Raw genomic sequence first — 17747 nt, 5'->3', positions numbered from 1 at the left:
TGTTTTTCCAGTGCCCTCTGCTCAGAATAATCAGTGGACCCAAGCAGCACGTTTTGGGGTGCTGTGTCCCAAACTCCTTCAAGATCAAACAGGGACAGAGGCAGTTAACTTTCTGCAAGGACTCAGCTCGGGCAGGGCTCCAGGGGGGCGTCCAAACTCGGGGCATCTGGGCGCTCGGCCAGCAGAGCGACACGTGCAGGGCCTTCTGCCCATTTGACCCGCACATACACACACCACGCACACCACGCACACAGACACACAACAGACATGCGTGAACACATGTGCACACCACACAGAACACACACAGCATGCATGCATCTCACACACAGACCCACACACACCACACGTATCCACGCATGCCGCACACACACGCCTGGCAGTGCACGAAACTTGCCTCTGCGCTGGGCTCGTGGGCTCCCGTGTGCGAGAGGCAGGTAGTCCCAGTCTGCCGTGCCGGGCTGGAGGGAATACTGAGCTTCCCCGATCCATGAGGAAACCGCATCTCACCACTGAATTTGTCATTTTTTTAAAGATATTAAATGTAAAAAAAAAATTGTTTAATAAGAAAAACGGCAGGGCAATCCTTTCAGCCAACGACAGAGGGCTGCCGATCTTCCCACCCTGTGCAAATTCCAAACCCAGAGGAGCAAAGTCTCGACCACGGCGGCCACGGTGGCCTCACAGCGCGCTCAGAAAGCACTGGGGGGCCAGTCCCAGGAAGCAAGGTGTCCAAAGCCACGGACGCGTGCTCAAGGTCCACACCACCTCTGCGGGCTGCTCAGAGGCTGGCAGCCTCAGCCCTGCGCTTCCCTGCTCGGCCCTGTCCCTGCTGCGCTCTCCTCTCCTTCCCTCCTTTCTTCCGTCTCCTCTTTACAGCGTAGGTTTACAAGTCTTCTACAATTCGCCTGTTCCTTCTCATTTGGCTAATAGTGACAGATTTACTATATTGGTGTTAAAATATTCAATATCTTCTTAAAAATAGCTATTTTTTCTGCTTACAAGAATAATGCATGTTTACAGTAGGCAATTTGGTAGATAATGAAGAGCACAGAGCAATTAGACATCATCTACTTTGCAATAACTTAATAATCAAGCCAAGCAACCTGGCATCTCAAATGCGGGACAAATGGCACCTGGTTCTGCCATGTTCTGCAGTTTTAAATGTCATGTGTTCCAAGGCCCTGCCCCCTCCACTCCTTCCCCCTCAAGCCCGCCTGGGGCCTCCCTGCAGGCCCTGAGCTCACAATGCTCCTGCATCTGCAGGGGCTCCCACTCAGCAGCAACCACCTCCTTCCCACTGCCCACGGGCAGACCCCAGCCCGCCGAGCCGCATCCCCTTCCTTCTGCCCACGTCAGGAGCTCCTGTTACTCAGCGTCCGCCTGGCACCCTGGGCCATGTGGGCCCTCCGCACAAGCCGCACAGACCCTTGCAGGAGGCCTCTCTGACAAATCTCACTGCATCTCCAGGGAAGGGCGCACCTGTCACGGGGTCGGGGGGTGGTCTTGCTCACAGCTGATGTTACTCAGTGGGCGGCTCGCCCCTAGACACCTAATTCACAATGAGGTCAGCGGCCCTCTCTCTCTGTCTCTCCCTGTCTCTCCTCTATCTCTCCCTCTCTGTCTCTCCCGTCTCTTTCCCTCTCTCCCTCTGTCTCTCCCCCTGTGTCTCCCTCTGTCTCCTGTCTCGCTCTATCTCTCCCCTGTCTCTCCCCCGTCTCCCTCTGTCTCTTTGACTCCCCCCATCTCTTCCTCTCTGTTTCTCCCCCTCTCTCTCAGTTCTGCACTCATGTTCTGCAGGTAAATTCAGTCCCGTAGGTCAAAGCACACCAAGGTGCACGTGAGAGGAGAGGACACGGGGCCACAGGGACGCCTCCAGGGCAGACCCAGCCGCGGTGCGGATACCACTGGACAGATCAGCCGGGAATTCCACGTGACGAGCTCGGTGATCAAGCATGGTTTCAAGTGGGTGCCCACAGATTGTAAAGTAGGCGGGAGTTAGTTCTCTGTGGCAGGACTGGGCCAAGAAGGAAGAGCAGAGGTCACTGTGGTCACGACCGTCTACCGGATGTGGCTAGCAGAAGGCCTGTGCCACAAAGTGCAATCCGGGCTCTACACACGCGTGTGCACAGGAGGAGAGGAAGCTAAGAACAGTATTCGGCCGTTTGGAGGCAAAATCTCCCCATTGAGATAAAGAGAAAAGTCTGGCTGTGGCCCAGAGGTTCCCGTTTGAAAATAAACCCGTCGTTTGCGGGCCTGCCGGCCTCCAGTACATTCATCTTCACTGTCTTCGTGTTCTGGAACTTTTCCTGTTGCTTGCTGGGCCCGATCTCTCTCCCTCAGTCTCTGTTCTCATCTGTAAGCAGGTCGCCGGAGTGGAGCTCTTTCTCAGACTTGGACACAGGCTTGAAGCCCGAGCTGTGTTCCTGCAGGAGCTGGAGTGAAGGAGGGTCTGTGAGCAGGACCCCCGCCCCATGGGCTGGGGACAGCCGTGGGGGAGATCTCCATCCCCACACGGGGATCCGTCTGCACACACAGGACTTCTGTCTGTCTGCCTGTCCTCTGCAGTTCTTCGTCTGGGGGATCCAGGCGTCGGAGATTTTGGAAATAATTGCATTGCCTTCTACGGCAAACGTGGGCTCTCACCCTCCAGGACAGAAACATTCTCGTTCACCGAGAAAGGAAAGGACTCAGGAGTGACGGAGTGACGGGAACAACGGGGTGCCCGAGGGCCTGAGGGTCCGGAGGCTGGGCTGTCTGGTTCAGAAGGTCAGCTGGAGGCGGGCACCCCCCACCGTGGGGTCTCCCCCAGCCCCCACTTGCTCCTCGCTGATCCCCGGGGCGGGGGGCGCAGACAGTCTAAATGACGGTCAACTATTTCTCACAGGTGTTGATCTAATTACCTTCTAGTCTGGCCAGTTTGGGAGCCATGCAGGACATTTCTTTTTTTTTTTTTTGTTTTTGTTTTTTTGTTTTTTTAATTTTTTATTGTTATGTTAATCACCATATATTACATCATTAGTTTTTGGTGCAGTGTTCCATGATTCATTGTTTGTTCATAACACCCAGTGCTCCATGCAGAACGTGCCCTCCTCAATACCCATCACCAGGCTAACCCATCCCCCTACCCCCCTCCCCTCTAGAACCCTCAGTTTGTTTTTCAGAGTCCATCGTCTCTCATGGTTCGTCTCCCCCTCTGACATACTCCCCTTTTCTTCCTCTCCTGTTATCTTCTTCTTTTTCTTTTTTCTTAAAATATGTTGCATTATTTGTTTCAGAAGTACAGATCTGTGATTCAACAGTCTTGCACAATTCACAGCGCTCACCGTAGCACATACCCTCCCCAATGTCTATCACCCAGCCACCCCATCCCTCCCACCCCCCACCACTCCAGTAACACTCAGTTTCTTTCCTGAGATTAAGAATTCCTCATATCAGTGAGGTCATGTGATACATGTCTTTCTCTGATTGACTTATTTCACTCAGCATAACACCCTCCAGTTCCATCCACGTCGTTGCAAATGGCAAGATCTCATTCCTTTTGATGGCTGCATAATATTCCATTGTGTATATATACCACATCTTCTTTATCCATTCATCTGTCGATGGGCATCTTGGCTCTTTCCACAGTTTGGCTATGGTGGACATTGCTGCTATAAACATTGGGGTACACGTACCCCTTCGGGTCCCTACATTTGTATCTTTGTGGTAAATACCCAGTAGTGCAATTGCTGGATCGAACGGTAGCTCTAATTTCAACTGTTTGAGGAACCTCCATACTGTTTTCCAGAGGGGTTGCACCAGCTTGCATTCCCACCAACAGTGTAGGAGGGTTCCCCTTTCTCCACATCCCCGCCAACATCTGTCGTTCCCTGACTTGTTAATTTTAGCCATTCTGACGGGTGTGAGGTGGTATCTCATTGAGGTTTTGATTTGGATTTCCCTGATGCCGAGCGATGTTGAGCACTTTTTCATGTGCCTGTTGGCCATTTGGATGTCTTCTTTGGAGAAATGTCTGTTCATGTCTTCTGCCCATTTCTTGATTGGATTATTTGTTCTTTGGGTGTTGAGTTTGATAAGTTCTTTATAGATTTTGGATACTAGCCCTTTATCTGATAGGTCATTTGCAAATATTTTCTCCCATTCTGTCAGTTGTCTTTTGGTTTTGTGGACTGTTTCTTTTGCTGTGCAGAAGCTTTTTATCTTGATGAAATCCCAATAGTTCATTTTTGCCCTGGCTTCCCGTGCCTTTGGCGATGTTTCTAGGAAGAAGTTGCTGCGGCTAAGGTCGAAAAGGTTGCTACCTGTGTTCTCCTTTAGGATTTGGATGGACTCCTGTCTCACGTTTAGGTCTTTCAACCATTTGGAGTCTATTTTTGTGTGTGGTGTAAGGAAATGGTCCAGTTTCATTCTTCTGCATGTGGCTGTCCAATTTTCCCAACACCATTTGTTGAAGAGACTGTCTTTTTGCCATTGGACATTCTTTCCTGCTTTGTCAAAAATAAGTTGACCATAGAGTTGAGGGTCCATTTCTGGGCTCTCAATTCTGTTCCATTGATCTATGTGTCTGTTTTTGTGCCAGTACCATACTGTCTTGATGATGACAGCTTTGTAATAGAGCTGGAAGTCCGGAATTGTGATGCCGCCAGCTTTGCTTTTCTTTTTCAGTATTCCTCTGGCTATTCGGGGTCTCTTCTGGTTCCATACAAATTTTAGGATTATTTGTTCCATTTCTTTGAAAAAAGTGGATGGTATTTTGATGGGGATTGCATTGAATGTGTAGATTGCTCTAGGTAGCATTGACATCTTCACAATGTTGATTCTCCCAATCCATGAGCATGGAACGTTTTTCCATTTCTTTGTGTCTTCTTCAATTTCTTTCAGGAGTATTTTATAGTTTTCTGAGTACAGATCCTTTGCCTCTTTGGTTAGATTTATTCCTAGGTATTTAATCGTTTTGGGTGCAATTGTAAATGGGATAGACTCCTTGATTTGTCTCTCTTCTGTCTTGTTGTTGGTGTATAGGAATGCCACTGATTTCTGTGCATTGATTTTATATCCTGCTACTTTACTGAATTCCTGTATGAGTTCTAGCAGTTTTGGGGTGGAGTCTTTTGGGTTTTCCACATACAGTATCATATCATCTGCAAAGAGTGAGAGTTTGACTTCCTCTTTGCCGATTTGGATGCCTTTGATTTCTTTTTGTTGTCTGATTGCTGTGGCTAGGACTTCTAATACTATGTTGAATAGCAGTGGTGAGAGTGGACATCCCTGCCGCGTTCCTGACCTTAGGGGAAAAGCTCTCAGCCTTTCCCCATTGAGAATGATATTCGCTGTAGGTTTTTCATAGATGGCTTTTATGATATTGAGGTATGTACCCTCTATCCCTATACTCTGAAGAGTTTTGATCAAGAAAGGATGTTGTACTTTGTCAAATGCTTTTTCTGCATCTATTGAGAGGATCATATGATTCTTGTTCTTTCTTTTGTTAATGTATTGTATCACGTTGATTGATTTGCGTATGTTGAACCAGCCTTGCAGCCCAGGAATAAATCCCACTTGGTCGTGGTGAATAATCCTTTTAATGTACTGTTGGATCCTATTGGCTAGTATTTTGGTGAGAATTTTTGCATCCATGTTCATCAAGGATATTGGTCTGTAATTCTCTTTTTTGATGGGGTCTTTGTCTGGTTTTGGGATCAAGGTAATGCTGGCCTCATAAAATGAGTTTGGAAGTTTCCCTTCCATTTCTATTTTTTGGAACAGTTTCAGGAGAATAGGTATTAATTCTTCTTGAAAGGTCTGATAGAATTCCCCTGGGAAGCCATCTGGCCCTGGGCTTTTGTTTCTTGGGCGATTTTTGATGACTGTTTCAATTTCCTTAGTGGTTATAGGTCTGTTCAGGTTTTCTATTTCTTCCTGGTTCAATTTTGGTAGTTGATACATCTCTAGGAATGCACCCATTTCTTCCAGGTTATCTAATTTGCTGGCATAGAGTTGCGCATAATATGTTCTTATAATTGTTTGTATTTCTTTGGTGTTGCTTGTGATCTCTCCTCTTTCATTCATGATTTTGTTGATTTGGGTCATTTCTCTTTTCTTTTTGATCAGTCTGGCCAGGGGTTTATCAATCTTGTTAATTCTTTCAAAGAACCAGCTCCTAGTTTCGTTGATCTGTTCTACTGTTCTTTTGGTTTCTAGTTCATTGATTTCTGCTCTGATCTTTATGATTTCTCTTCTCCTGCTGGGTTTAGGCTTTCTTTGCTGTTCTTTCTCCAGCTCCTTTAGGTGTAGGGTTAGGTTGTGTATTTGAGACCTTTCTTGTTTCTTGAGAAAGGCTTGTATTGCTATATACTTTCCTCTCAGGACTGCCTTTGCTGTATCCCAAAGATTTTGAACAGTTGTGTTTTCATTTTCATTGGTTTCCATGAATTTTTTTAATTCTTCTTTAATTTCCTGGTTGACCCATTCATTCTTTAGTAGGATGCTCTTTAGCCTCCATGTATTTGAGTTCTTTCTGACTTTCCTCTTGTGGTTGAGTTCTAGTTTCAAAGCATTGTGGTCTGAAAATATGCAGGGAATGATCCCAATCTTTTGGTACCGATTGAGACCTGATTTGTGACCTAGGATGTGATCAATTCTGGAGAATGTTCCATGGGCACTAGAGAAGAATGTGTATTCCGTCATGCAGGACATTTCTGATGACAGACCTCAACTTGGGTCCGAGACGGAGGCTCGGGAGCGTCCGCGGCGTTCCTGCCTTCCCCAGAGCTCCTGTCATGTGAACGAGCAGACAAATTTAGTGATCAGCTAGACATGCTCGGTTTAATAATTTTACTCAGAAAGTAAGGTGCCTTGCCCCAGTTCTAGGAACGAGACACCTAATTCACAATGAGGTCAGCTATGTGCAGTTCACCAGGTTGCTCGCCAGCACAAACTCTGATGTCCGCCATTTTATCGAGTTTTGTTCTGTGTGTTGTTTTGATCGTGTGGACTAATGAATCCATCCTAGAAGTCAAGTCTTTCTTGAACGCTATCAGAGGTTGCTTGGTCCTTGTCACAAAGTAGCCACAGGACTTGGCAGCCAGGCTCCCTGTGTGGGTCTTAGTTTTTTATCCGGAAAAGGCAGACAGTGGGAAGGGCGATGCTTGCCACGCTAGCGCACATGGGAACCGTGCGGTTTCTGACCGGGGAGTCATGGGGCGGTCCTGGGAAGAGGGGTAGCAAGTCCCAGTGATGGGGTTTTGGAATATAGGGGAGGTTCAGTGGGGTGAGGTCTGGAGCCGATGACCAAGAAGAATTCTTGAGATGTCTTTGGTGCAAAATGGTGGTTTATTAAAGCATGGAGACAGGACCCCTGGGCAGAAGGAGCTGCTGCCCCTGGGTCTTGAGGGATGGTGATTATATACTCTGGAGTTGGGGGAGGTAAGGAAAAGGGAGGGTTCAAAAGAATTTTCATATGCTAAGGAGGACGGACCTACAAGAGACCTACGAGATAGCCGAGGCTTTGCCATCGTCAAGTTAAGGTTGTTTTCCCCTCCGGCGAGGCATTAACATTAAGACAGTTGGGAGAGCCCTACCAGAATGTCACACATGTCCCACCCAGGAGTGGGCTGGGGGGAGGTTGCGGGGTGTTCAGCTCCTGCTCTGTCTTCAGCCCGCCTCCTGCTCATCACCAGCGCTGCTGCCACGGCCTCACGGGCTTCCAGATCCATGTTCTAGGAGCTTTCTGCAGAAGGACCCTGCAGTACTTTAATGGACCGCTGATTTTAATCAGCCCATTGAAAAATTGCATCCCAGACACAGACCTGCAGTGTGAGTGTCTGTGGGAACATGGAGCCCCAGGAGAGGACCAGGGCGCTTGGCCCCTCCCGCAGGCAGCATCATCATCCTCAGGCACACTGTCTGGCAGGAGAGGCTGATCTCAGATGACCTGCACTGAGCTCAGAGGTGGCTGGTGTGGCCGGCGCAGCCCAGGGTAGCTCCGAGGGAGGGTGACCACACCTGGGGTTCTGCAGGACAGTAGGTTCTTCTGTTTCCTGGGACTGCCCAAATTAGCAGGACGTTGCAAGCAAAGGAGGTATTATATTTGGGTTTTTATTGCTGTCATATGTACCCTACGGTGGTGACGAGCTCCGGTGAACCACTGAGCCTCTCCATGGGTGAGTGCTGGCGGGTGAAATATCCTTTCTATTGCAGTGCTCAGTCTTCCTTCTAGTTTGTGTCTCAGGGCCTCAAAATACATCACAAACACCTTTTCTCCAGAATGTGCCTCCTTCAGAGTCACTGAGGGCAACTCGCCCCTTCTGTGTGGCGGGACACGGGTGTGGGGTGAGGCTGGCCCCAGACCCTGGCCTTGTCAGTCCCTCTCTCTGCCCGGCTCCGGCCTGGACAATCCGTCCACTGGGGCCCAGTCCCCAGGAGGACCTGCCCTCAGCCTCCTCGGGAACACCTGCCCACCTATGCCTTTCAGAGCAGGACTCAGTTTCCCCTCTTCCAGACAGGGTGCTGTTTGCACGTTTCCATTGTTGGTGTGACCCCACGACCACGACACACGGTGAGTGCTGAGCCTTCAGAGAAGGTACTTGATTCCTCAGAGCCAGTATAAAATCGACCGGCATATCTTTGGGAGGTTTTTCAATTACCATTTGAATTGCTAATTTTGTGTGAAAGCATTACTTTTTTTCATTCAGAAATGCTTTGGTTTGCAAGTGAATAAGACATTTCTCTAGGAGAGGGACATGAAATGCTGACTCTGAGACAACATTTAAGTGCAAGAGGCAAGTTCTGGGATGAAGGTTTGCTGGGACCTCACCTGCTCCTCCCACCCTCGCGGCCCAGGGAAAATTCCTGGAATGCTTTCCCTCCCGAGGGCAGGAAGGAGGGCTGTTTGATCTGTCACAGGTTTTGGGTTATTTTATAAGCCTATGGGTGAATTTTTTATTCACAAAGGTGGTGATTAGGATGCTGGCTGTGAACTCCAAATACACCCAATTTTCATTTCCCCTCAGGCGCAGTCAGTTAACATCAACGTCAAGGCCTGACCCTGGGGCCTGTGCCCCGGCACTGGCCAGGTATGGACGCCACGGGGCTGCACAGGGGGCCACGCGTGGCAGTCACACGCTGTCCTGAGGGTGGTACCAGCATTTCCCATGTGCTGGGGAGTCTGCCTGGAACATGGCCCCGGATCGGCACTTGGTGTGAAATCCCATCGAGAAGTCCTGTCTGAGAAGTTGGTGGGGATACAGACGCTGGTCAGTCAGAGCCTCCGACTTGGTCTCCAAGAAGGGCTGCTATTGCCCGTATCATGAGATCTGGAGGAGGGTGTCATCCAGAAAGACGGTTGTGTCTTTCCATGTGGTGGCTTTGCAGTGTCCATGGCCTGGCCTGGCGGGCTTTCTCCCGGGGCTGGAAAATGCAGACATGTGAGCAGAGTGGGGTTTCTTCACACACGCGGCCCCGTGAAGTTTGCCTCTTGGCGCTGCCTGCAAGAACAGGGAGCAGAAGGGGATGCAGAACAGGCCCGCGGTTGCTCAGGGCCATGGAGAAGCCCCTGACCCTCAGCCCTGGGGGCCAGCCATCCCTCACAGTCACTGGAAGCAGAAAGAGTGGGACACCAAGAGCTTTCCTTACGGGAGAAAAGTCATTTTAGTCCCCAGGCCATCTTGTGACATCTGTGAGAACAAACGGCCACCGTTAAGCCAAGAGAAACCTGTCACATGCAGAAGTGAACACTGACCTCACACACACTTCACTCATCTTTGTGGGATCTACATCAAAACCCCTCTGAGCATGCAGATATGAGACCCGCTGGGGTCGGAGAGCGGGTGCTGACCCCTGCTGCTTCATGACTTTGGGTGAATCACCTTAGGATGACTTTTGCCCCAAATCCGCGCTGAACTCCCAAGGAACAATACCCTTCCTGGATATACGTGCCTCTTAGCCTAAAACTTCCCTGGTTCTGTTGCTGGGGAGACACTGCTTTGGGAAAGATCCCCGGTGCTCTCCGGTCATCAGCCCCGGGGACCCAGCCCATCCTCCACGGTCACCAGCCCGGGGACCCAGCCCATCTTCCACGGTGACCAGCCCTGGGGACCCAGCCCGTCCTCCACGGTCACCAGCCCTGGGGACCCAGCCCATCTTCCACGGTGACCAGCCCTGGGGACCCAGCCCGTCCTCCACGGTCACCAGCCCATCTTCCACGGTGACCAGCCTGGGGAGCCAGCAAGCAGGAAGTCAGACCTGTCCCTAGCAATCCATCCGGGAAGCCCAATAACCCTGTGACAGCTGGCCCAATGGCCAGAACTTGATCCATAACTGACAGCTTCCCTAATTATGTCCCCACTGCCAACTTAGGACCCACCCTGGGAAGGCCAATGCGCCCCCGAGCCAGCAGTGAGGGCGACCCTCCTCGCGAGCCCAGTTCGGCTTCCCGGTGCCCGCGGCCTCTCAGGGTGCCCGGCGCTCCCTGACCTTCCCTTTCCCACGCGGAGCTCCCACTCGTCTGCCTGCCTTTGGGTTTCTGCCCCATGAGGTTGAGCCTGGCCCGTCCCCTGCGGCCGCAGGCTCTGAGTGAGTATGCAGCCTCCGCCCGTCCGGCCCTGGGCGGCCCTGGTTTGTTTCTACACCAGTTATTGGCCATTGTGCACTCAGAGGATGGGAGTCACACGGGGGGCCTTCCCACCCAGTGGAGGCAGGTGTCTCTCACCTTGCTGGTGGCAGGTGCATCCCACTGCAAGCTTGCAGCTGTGTCCTGGGCTCTGTGCAGTAGGACAGCCTGCGCCGGGTGGTGATCCTGTTCTGTACCCCAGGGTCACCAGCCCTGGCTCTGAGCCGGAATGGGTCTCATGGCGGCTGGGGGTTGGGTGACAGGAATTCTCAAAAGTGAGAGAAAAAACCCTTTGGAAACTCCCCACCAAAACCTAAAGACAGATTTTTTTTTTCAATTTTACAACTTCATTAAAAAGAAATTAATCTCTAAGTCACAACCGTATAAATTAAAGTCGATGAGGACTACGGGGTAGGGGAAGTTGGCTTGAAGACCTGGTGCCATGAGGTCTCAGGACGGTTCCTGAACAGAAGCACATCTGAGGTAAGGAAAATATGAGACTGAAGCCCAGGCTGCTTCTCCCGAGACCTCCTTCCTCCACTTTCCCCAGCAGCGCAGACCGCCCTGAGCTGCACACCCCGGGCTCCTGCCTCCTCGAGGTGAGGTGTCCTTAGAGTCCCTTCCTCTGTCAGCTCTGCCCCCTCCCGCACTCCTGCCACAGCCCCTCCCCGGCTGCACATCCCACATCTGCTTCCGCACCCCGCCGGCCCTGTACCCACTTCCCCCCACGCCTGACACACTTCACAAATCTACCCCTCTCTCCTTAAAATCAAAGCCTTTCTGCCCCCCGCCGTGACACATGGCACAGACCTCTACCCTGTCCTCCTTCCCTCTAGTTTCACTGCACTGTGACTGCGTAGGCAGGTTGGGGTCGGAGGACCTTATGGAAAGGGGAGTGACACCACTCAGAGGAAGGCTTGAAGGGAGTTTGGGCGGATTGCCACACACTTGCACTTGGTCCTGTTTGACTAATAAAAATGGACTTTCCTCATTCCTATTTTCTCCACCATTTGCGCCAACACCGTCTTAGCTCCCTGCCCCAGGCATCCAGGCCCAGTCATCCTGTGTGCCTGGCTCGCCCGCGGGGCCCCGTGGGCTAGGGACTCATGCAAACACCAAGCAGCCTGAACAACATCAGTCACGAAGTGCTGGGTGCTGCGGCACAGGGCAGGCAGGTATCTCCACACCATGGCCACTGCTGACCTGGTGCCCCAGCCGGCCATGGTTGCACGCTTGCATGTGTGTATGTGCGTGCATCTGCATGTACATGTGCCTGTGTGCACTGTCAGCGTCTCTGCACGTCTGTGTGCACGTGTGTGCATCAGCATGCCTGTGTGCATGTGTCCGTGTGTGCATGCATGTGTGCGCATGTCTGCACACACGTCTGTGTGCATGTGTCCGTGTGTGCACATGTGTGTGCACGCATGTGCATCAGCATGCCTGTGTGCACGTGTCCGTGTGTGCACGTGTGTGTGCACGCATGTGTGTGTCTGCTTGTGTGTGCAAACATGTCTGCGTGTGCATGTCTGTGTGCATGTGTCCCTGCGTGCACGTGTGTGCATGCATGTGTGCACGTGTCTGCGTGTGCGTGCACACATGTCTGCGTGTGCATGTGCCTCTGCGTGCACGTGTGTGTGCATGCATGTGTGCGCGTGCCTGCATGTGTGTGCACACATGTCTGTGTACCTGTGTTCGTGTGTGCACGCATGTGTGCGCGTGTCTGCGTGTGTGCACACATGTCTGCGTATGGGCACACATGTCTGCGTGTACATGTGCCTCTGTGTGCACTGTGTGTGCATGCATGTGTGCGCGTGCCTGCATCTGTGTGCACACATATGTGTATGCATGTGCCTCTGTGTGCACGTGTGTGCATGCATGTGTGCACGTGTCTGCATGTGTGCACACATGTCTGCGTGTGCGTGTCTCTTTGCACAGTCTGTGCATCAGCATGCCAATGTGCACGTGTCCGTGTGAGCACATGTGAGTGTGTGTGCATGTGCGAATCTGCATGTGTGCATCTGTGCCTGCACAAGATGCACTGTGTGTCCTGACCCACTGACTGAGGCAAGATGTTGGCCCCATCCTCTCACTTTCTCCCTCAGGCTCTGCAACCCGGGCCCTCGCGCAGTGCAGTGCTCACTGGGTGGAAGTTCAGTGGGGTGGAAAGTGGGTCTCTACACACACCGTGGCCAGGAGAAGCAGGGCCGTGTTTTCACACTTGGGCCTCTGCGTCTTTTCAGCACTCACACGCGGATGCCCGTGGGGTGTGCACGGGCCATGTCAGGGCTGAGTGCGCCTGCTGCGTGTGGACACCAGCATCTGCCCTGCGGTGTTAACTGACGTCCCCGAGCGCCAGGGACCGGGAAACCCCCAGCCCCACTCTGGTACCTTCCCCAGCACTGCTTTGGATCACGATTATCTCCGTGGACACACGCAAGTGCACCCAAAGCTAAAGCCATCAGCCACACCAGCCATGCTGCCACGCTCACCCTTCCCACCCACACAGGAACATCTGCTGCCCAACGAGGGGACACTGGGGTGGCTCCCTGTGATCTGGCTCTGCACACAGCCCCACCACACCCCACGTGGATGATGCCTGACGCCACGGGTCCCAGCTCATCCAGGGAAAGGGGAAGTGTTGCCTGTGAGCCTGTGGGAAGAAGAGCCAATGCGCTAGATGCGCTAAGGCCTCCAGCATGCATGGGGCTTCGGGCTCAGGAGCACGAGCCCCTCCCTGATCTCTGGCACGGCACGTCCCAGAGCCGCATGTGAGCCACAAGCAGATGGACACATGGGGACTCTCAGGCTGCCAGGGAGGTGACCTTCACCCATGACCTGTCCCTGCTGGGCAGTTTCTCTTTGTTCAAGTGCATAAGGGGACTTTCCCTCCCTCATGAATCACTGTGTTGACCTTCTTCACATTATTTTGCTGTACTTTCCCCAGCTTTTTGAGGTGGAGGCTTAATTAATCTATTTTCATTCTTTTTTATTAGTATGAGCTTCAAGCTATGAATTTTCCTCTTCCAGCTGGGTTTTTGATGACCTGAACAGGTTTAGTGTAAACTTACAGAAAAGCAGAAATGCCTGTTGATAGGTATAATGACCTCATCCAAAAGGAGAAAACAGGGGGCAGAAGACCCACCAGGCAATGGGTTGGATGCACAGCCTTAGACCCACATCATGGTGTGAGTACAGACCCAGTGTTGGCGAAGCTGAGCAGGGACACGTGGAGGGGATTTGTACCACCTCTCTTCTGTTGTATTTGTTCTATAATTTCAATGGTGAAAATTATTTTAAATTCAGTATGATGCTGACATGGGAACATCTTCACAAACAAATGGAACAAGGAGAGTTCAGAAATTGACCCAGATAAATGCAAGACATCACAAAGCAAGGGGAGGATAGGTTTATTTAGTCTGTGGTATTGCAAAAATCATCGCAAGGATGAAAACAGAACTAGCAACTACATTAGAGCATTTACGCAAAGGTAGACTCCAGATAAGTTAATTCTTAAATGTTAAAAATGAAACGAGAGTGATCCTAGTAAGGATCTTTGTAGGTGGGGAAATGAGACTCCCACAGCACAGTCCATAACACTGAAAAACAGAATCTAAAGTCCACAGGAATAATTTACATTCACAATAGACAGAGCTCATACATAATGCAGAGAGAAGATATTTGCAGTATTTCAAACAACCAGGATTGTATTACATTCAAACATATAAGGAGCTTCTGCAAATCATCAAGAAGAAGGCAGGAGACCTGACAGAAAAATTGGCAAACAATATGGAAGGCATTTCTGGTAGGCAGAGTGATGACCTCCTTGACCCAAAGACATCCAGGTCCTAATCTCTGGAATCTGCGAATATATTGCCTCGTGTGGCCACAGGGACTTTGCAGATGTGATTATGTTAAGGACAGAGATTGTCCTGGATTATCTGGATGGATTCAGTGTAACCGTGAGGGTCAGAACACAGGATCCAAGGACAGGAACAGAATCTGAGGCGCAAGGCTACCAGCCAAGGATTGCGGTGCCTCTAGACGCTGGAAAGACAAGGAAATGAGTTCTCCGCAGAGCATCTGGAGGGACGTCCTGCCCTGTCCTGAGGCTAGAGTAGAGTAAGAGCCACTGCGTTTATGGGGATTTGTAACGGCAGCCATGGGAGACTGACAGAGCACCCAGTGGACAAGGGAAATAAACACAGCCTCAAGCCACACCTCACACCCTATCCTGTCTGGCAGTGAGAACAGTGGAGGTGGGGAAAGTTCCAGAAAGGGATTTAAGGGAAACCTGGAGCAGGCACATAAGGGGACTGGTCTGCAGACCCTGCAGGGCAGGTGGTGGGAGGCCCTGGAGGGAACCTCGGTGCCCCCTGGAAGGGTGGACGAGCACTCCCGGCATCCTGAGCAGCTGCTGGAAGCAGAAGCCTAGATGTTCATGCAGCACATGATAGATGCTTTAAACAGAAGCAGAAGAAAGAGCACAGTGAGAATTAGTAGCTCAATGCCACTCATGAAGCCAACACGCAGACATCAACCGCTGCATGGCCACTCAGCGAACACTTAGGGAGCATGTCCCCTGTTCCAGATGCCTCAGCAGGGAATGAAACCAATCCAACAGCTGCCCTCACAGAGTTCTCATCCCGCATGTGCAGTTCCAGGGGCCCCAGCGAGCCCAGGGACAATGGAGGACAGCCCAGGGGACAGGAGACAGGCCAGTGTAGGAGGGGAGAGACCTCCGAGGACCTTCTGTGGCACTGACATTGCAAGCCAGCTTCTGTTCCTGCGAGTAGGCAAACGAGCCAGAACATGGAAACACACACTCAGCAACTCAGAGCCTGAAGCGAAGCCAGAACATGGAAACACGCACCCCAGCAACCTGAAGCCTAAAGTGAAGCCCAGGGTAGCAGCCTGTGTGTCTCAGACAGAGTTCCTGCCCCACGAAATGTTTATTCTCTGGCATGGCCAGCACACGTGTGGTACAGCTTCTGACCACATATGTGAGTTAGGACCCTACAGACCCATCAGATAGCACTGACATTTACTTCAAAACATGGCCACACTCTTCCCCCAGGGCGTAAGAGAAAATCGCAAATTCCTCCAGAGCTGGGGTGGGGCTGTCTGCTCTAGGCGTGGCCCATGGATGGAGCCCAGATGCACAAGTAGGCATAACTATCCTTGTTGAGATTGTGAGTAAATACCCGCCCTGGCAAGGAAACCTGGCACACACTTGGTGTGTCCCAGACACAGGCCACCAGGTGCTGTGAGGCTCAGGTCATTTCCCTTCTGAGAGAACAGTCAAGCATGTCAGGTGCACGGACACTGGCCAGGTGAAGTGGGAAATAACTCCCTGTTTGAACAGAACCAGCCACAAAGAAGAAGCAAGACAAAGGCACTCACATGGGAGATGGAAAACAAATTCCATTTTCAGCAACTGTGGGTCTTAAATTATTTGTGCTGTAGCCACACACTATTTCCTGGCATTCAGCCATGACTCACCTGGTTCTTGGTTCCTATATAGTTAACCTTGATTTCCATTTGGACAGGAAGAATTTTCTTTCTTTTTCAATCTTTTTGGGAGAATCAAAAAGTCATAAATTCCTTTCCTGGTTTACTCTGTGGTTTATCACTAAAGTTTCCCCCTAGATTATGTTTCAGAACGTATAGAGAAATTTCACTTTGGAATCAGAAGATTAGTTGTCTTCCCATTCATGGTGACTGAGCAGAGCTGTCTCTCTTCTGGTCTCCAAGCCGACCCAGTGAGCAGGAGCTCTGAATTGTTGCCTTTCTTGCACTTCAACTAGGAAAAGCTCAGGGAACTTTCTGGAGGGGTTTTTGGGTACCTTTGTGGTGGGTATGACTGACCACGTCTAATAATCTGGCTGATGTATGAAGCACACCAAGTGTCATAGTCTGTTCTGGCTGCCATGACAGATACCATAGACCAGGTGGTTTGTAAACAGCAGAAAAATCTCACAGCTCTGGAGGCTGGACCTCCGAGATCAGGAGCCTGTGTGGGCGGGATCCTGTGAGACCCTCTTCCAGGTGGGCAGAGGTCTCACATGCCTTCATGTGGTAGAGGGCAGAGAGGAAAGAGGCTCGCTTGTGTCTCTTTCATAAGGACACAAATCCCAATCATGAGACTCCATCACATTGGACATTAAGATTTAACATATGAATTTTGGAGGGATACAAACATTCAGTCCATAACAAAATCCTAGATAAATTGGATACTCTTCAGGGTGGCTGGGTGGCTCAGTCATTAAGCGTCTGCCTTTGGCTCAGGTCATGATCCCAGGGTCCTGGGATCGAGCCCTGCATTGGGCTCCCTGCTCGGCGGGAAGCCTGCTTCTCCCTCTCCCACTCCCCCTGCTTGTGTTCCTGCTCTCGCTGTGTCTCTATGTCAAATAAATAAATAAAATTTAAAAAAAATGGATACTCTTCTAAAAAAATACTAACGAAATGGACCTCAAGACATACATAATCTAAATTGATCACTTTGCAAGAAACAAGAAGAGAAATTATTGAGAATGAACCATTCCTCACCACACTTAAAAGCAAGAGGCCCAGATCCTCCCACTAGGGCATTGGGACTAATTTAAACAGCAGATAATTCCAATAATTCAGAAATATTTCTAAAACATTGGAAAAGAAGGTAAACTTCCAGTTATTTTCTACAAAGTGAATACAACATTCATGACCAAAAGAAAAGTGCAGGTTATCACCTATAAATATCAATACAAAAACTAAATAAAATATAGGAAGAAAGTCATTAGCACATTTAAAATAATGCAGAGTGATCAAGAATGCAAGGATGGTTCTATAATAGTTATCTATCAATATAATTCATTGTATTAATAATTCTGAGAAATTATGTGATCATCTTCACAGTTGCTATAAAAATATTTTTAAAACATTCTTTAAAAAACACTGAATAAAATGAAATAGATGAATATTTCTTTACTATTAAAAATGTATCTTATATAAAATACACTCTCATGCTTAATAGGGGAGTGTTATTCCTGACATCAGGAGAGAGCAAAAGTGCTCAAAACCAGCACTATTCTACCACACTCCACTGGAGGTACAAGCACACGCTTGGATCAGAGCAAGAGTAGAGAGGAGGAGATAAAGTTCCTTG

The sequence above is a fragment of the Zalophus californianus genome, chromosome 2 (assembly GCF_009762305.2).
Source record: "Zalophus californianus isolate mZalCal1 chromosome 2, mZalCal1.pri.v2, whole genome shotgun sequence".
In the NCBI taxonomy this organism is placed as follows: domain Eukaryota; kingdom Metazoa; phylum Chordata; class Mammalia; order Carnivora; family Otariidae; genus Zalophus; species Zalophus californianus.
This window is presented reverse-complemented; position numbering follows the sequence as displayed.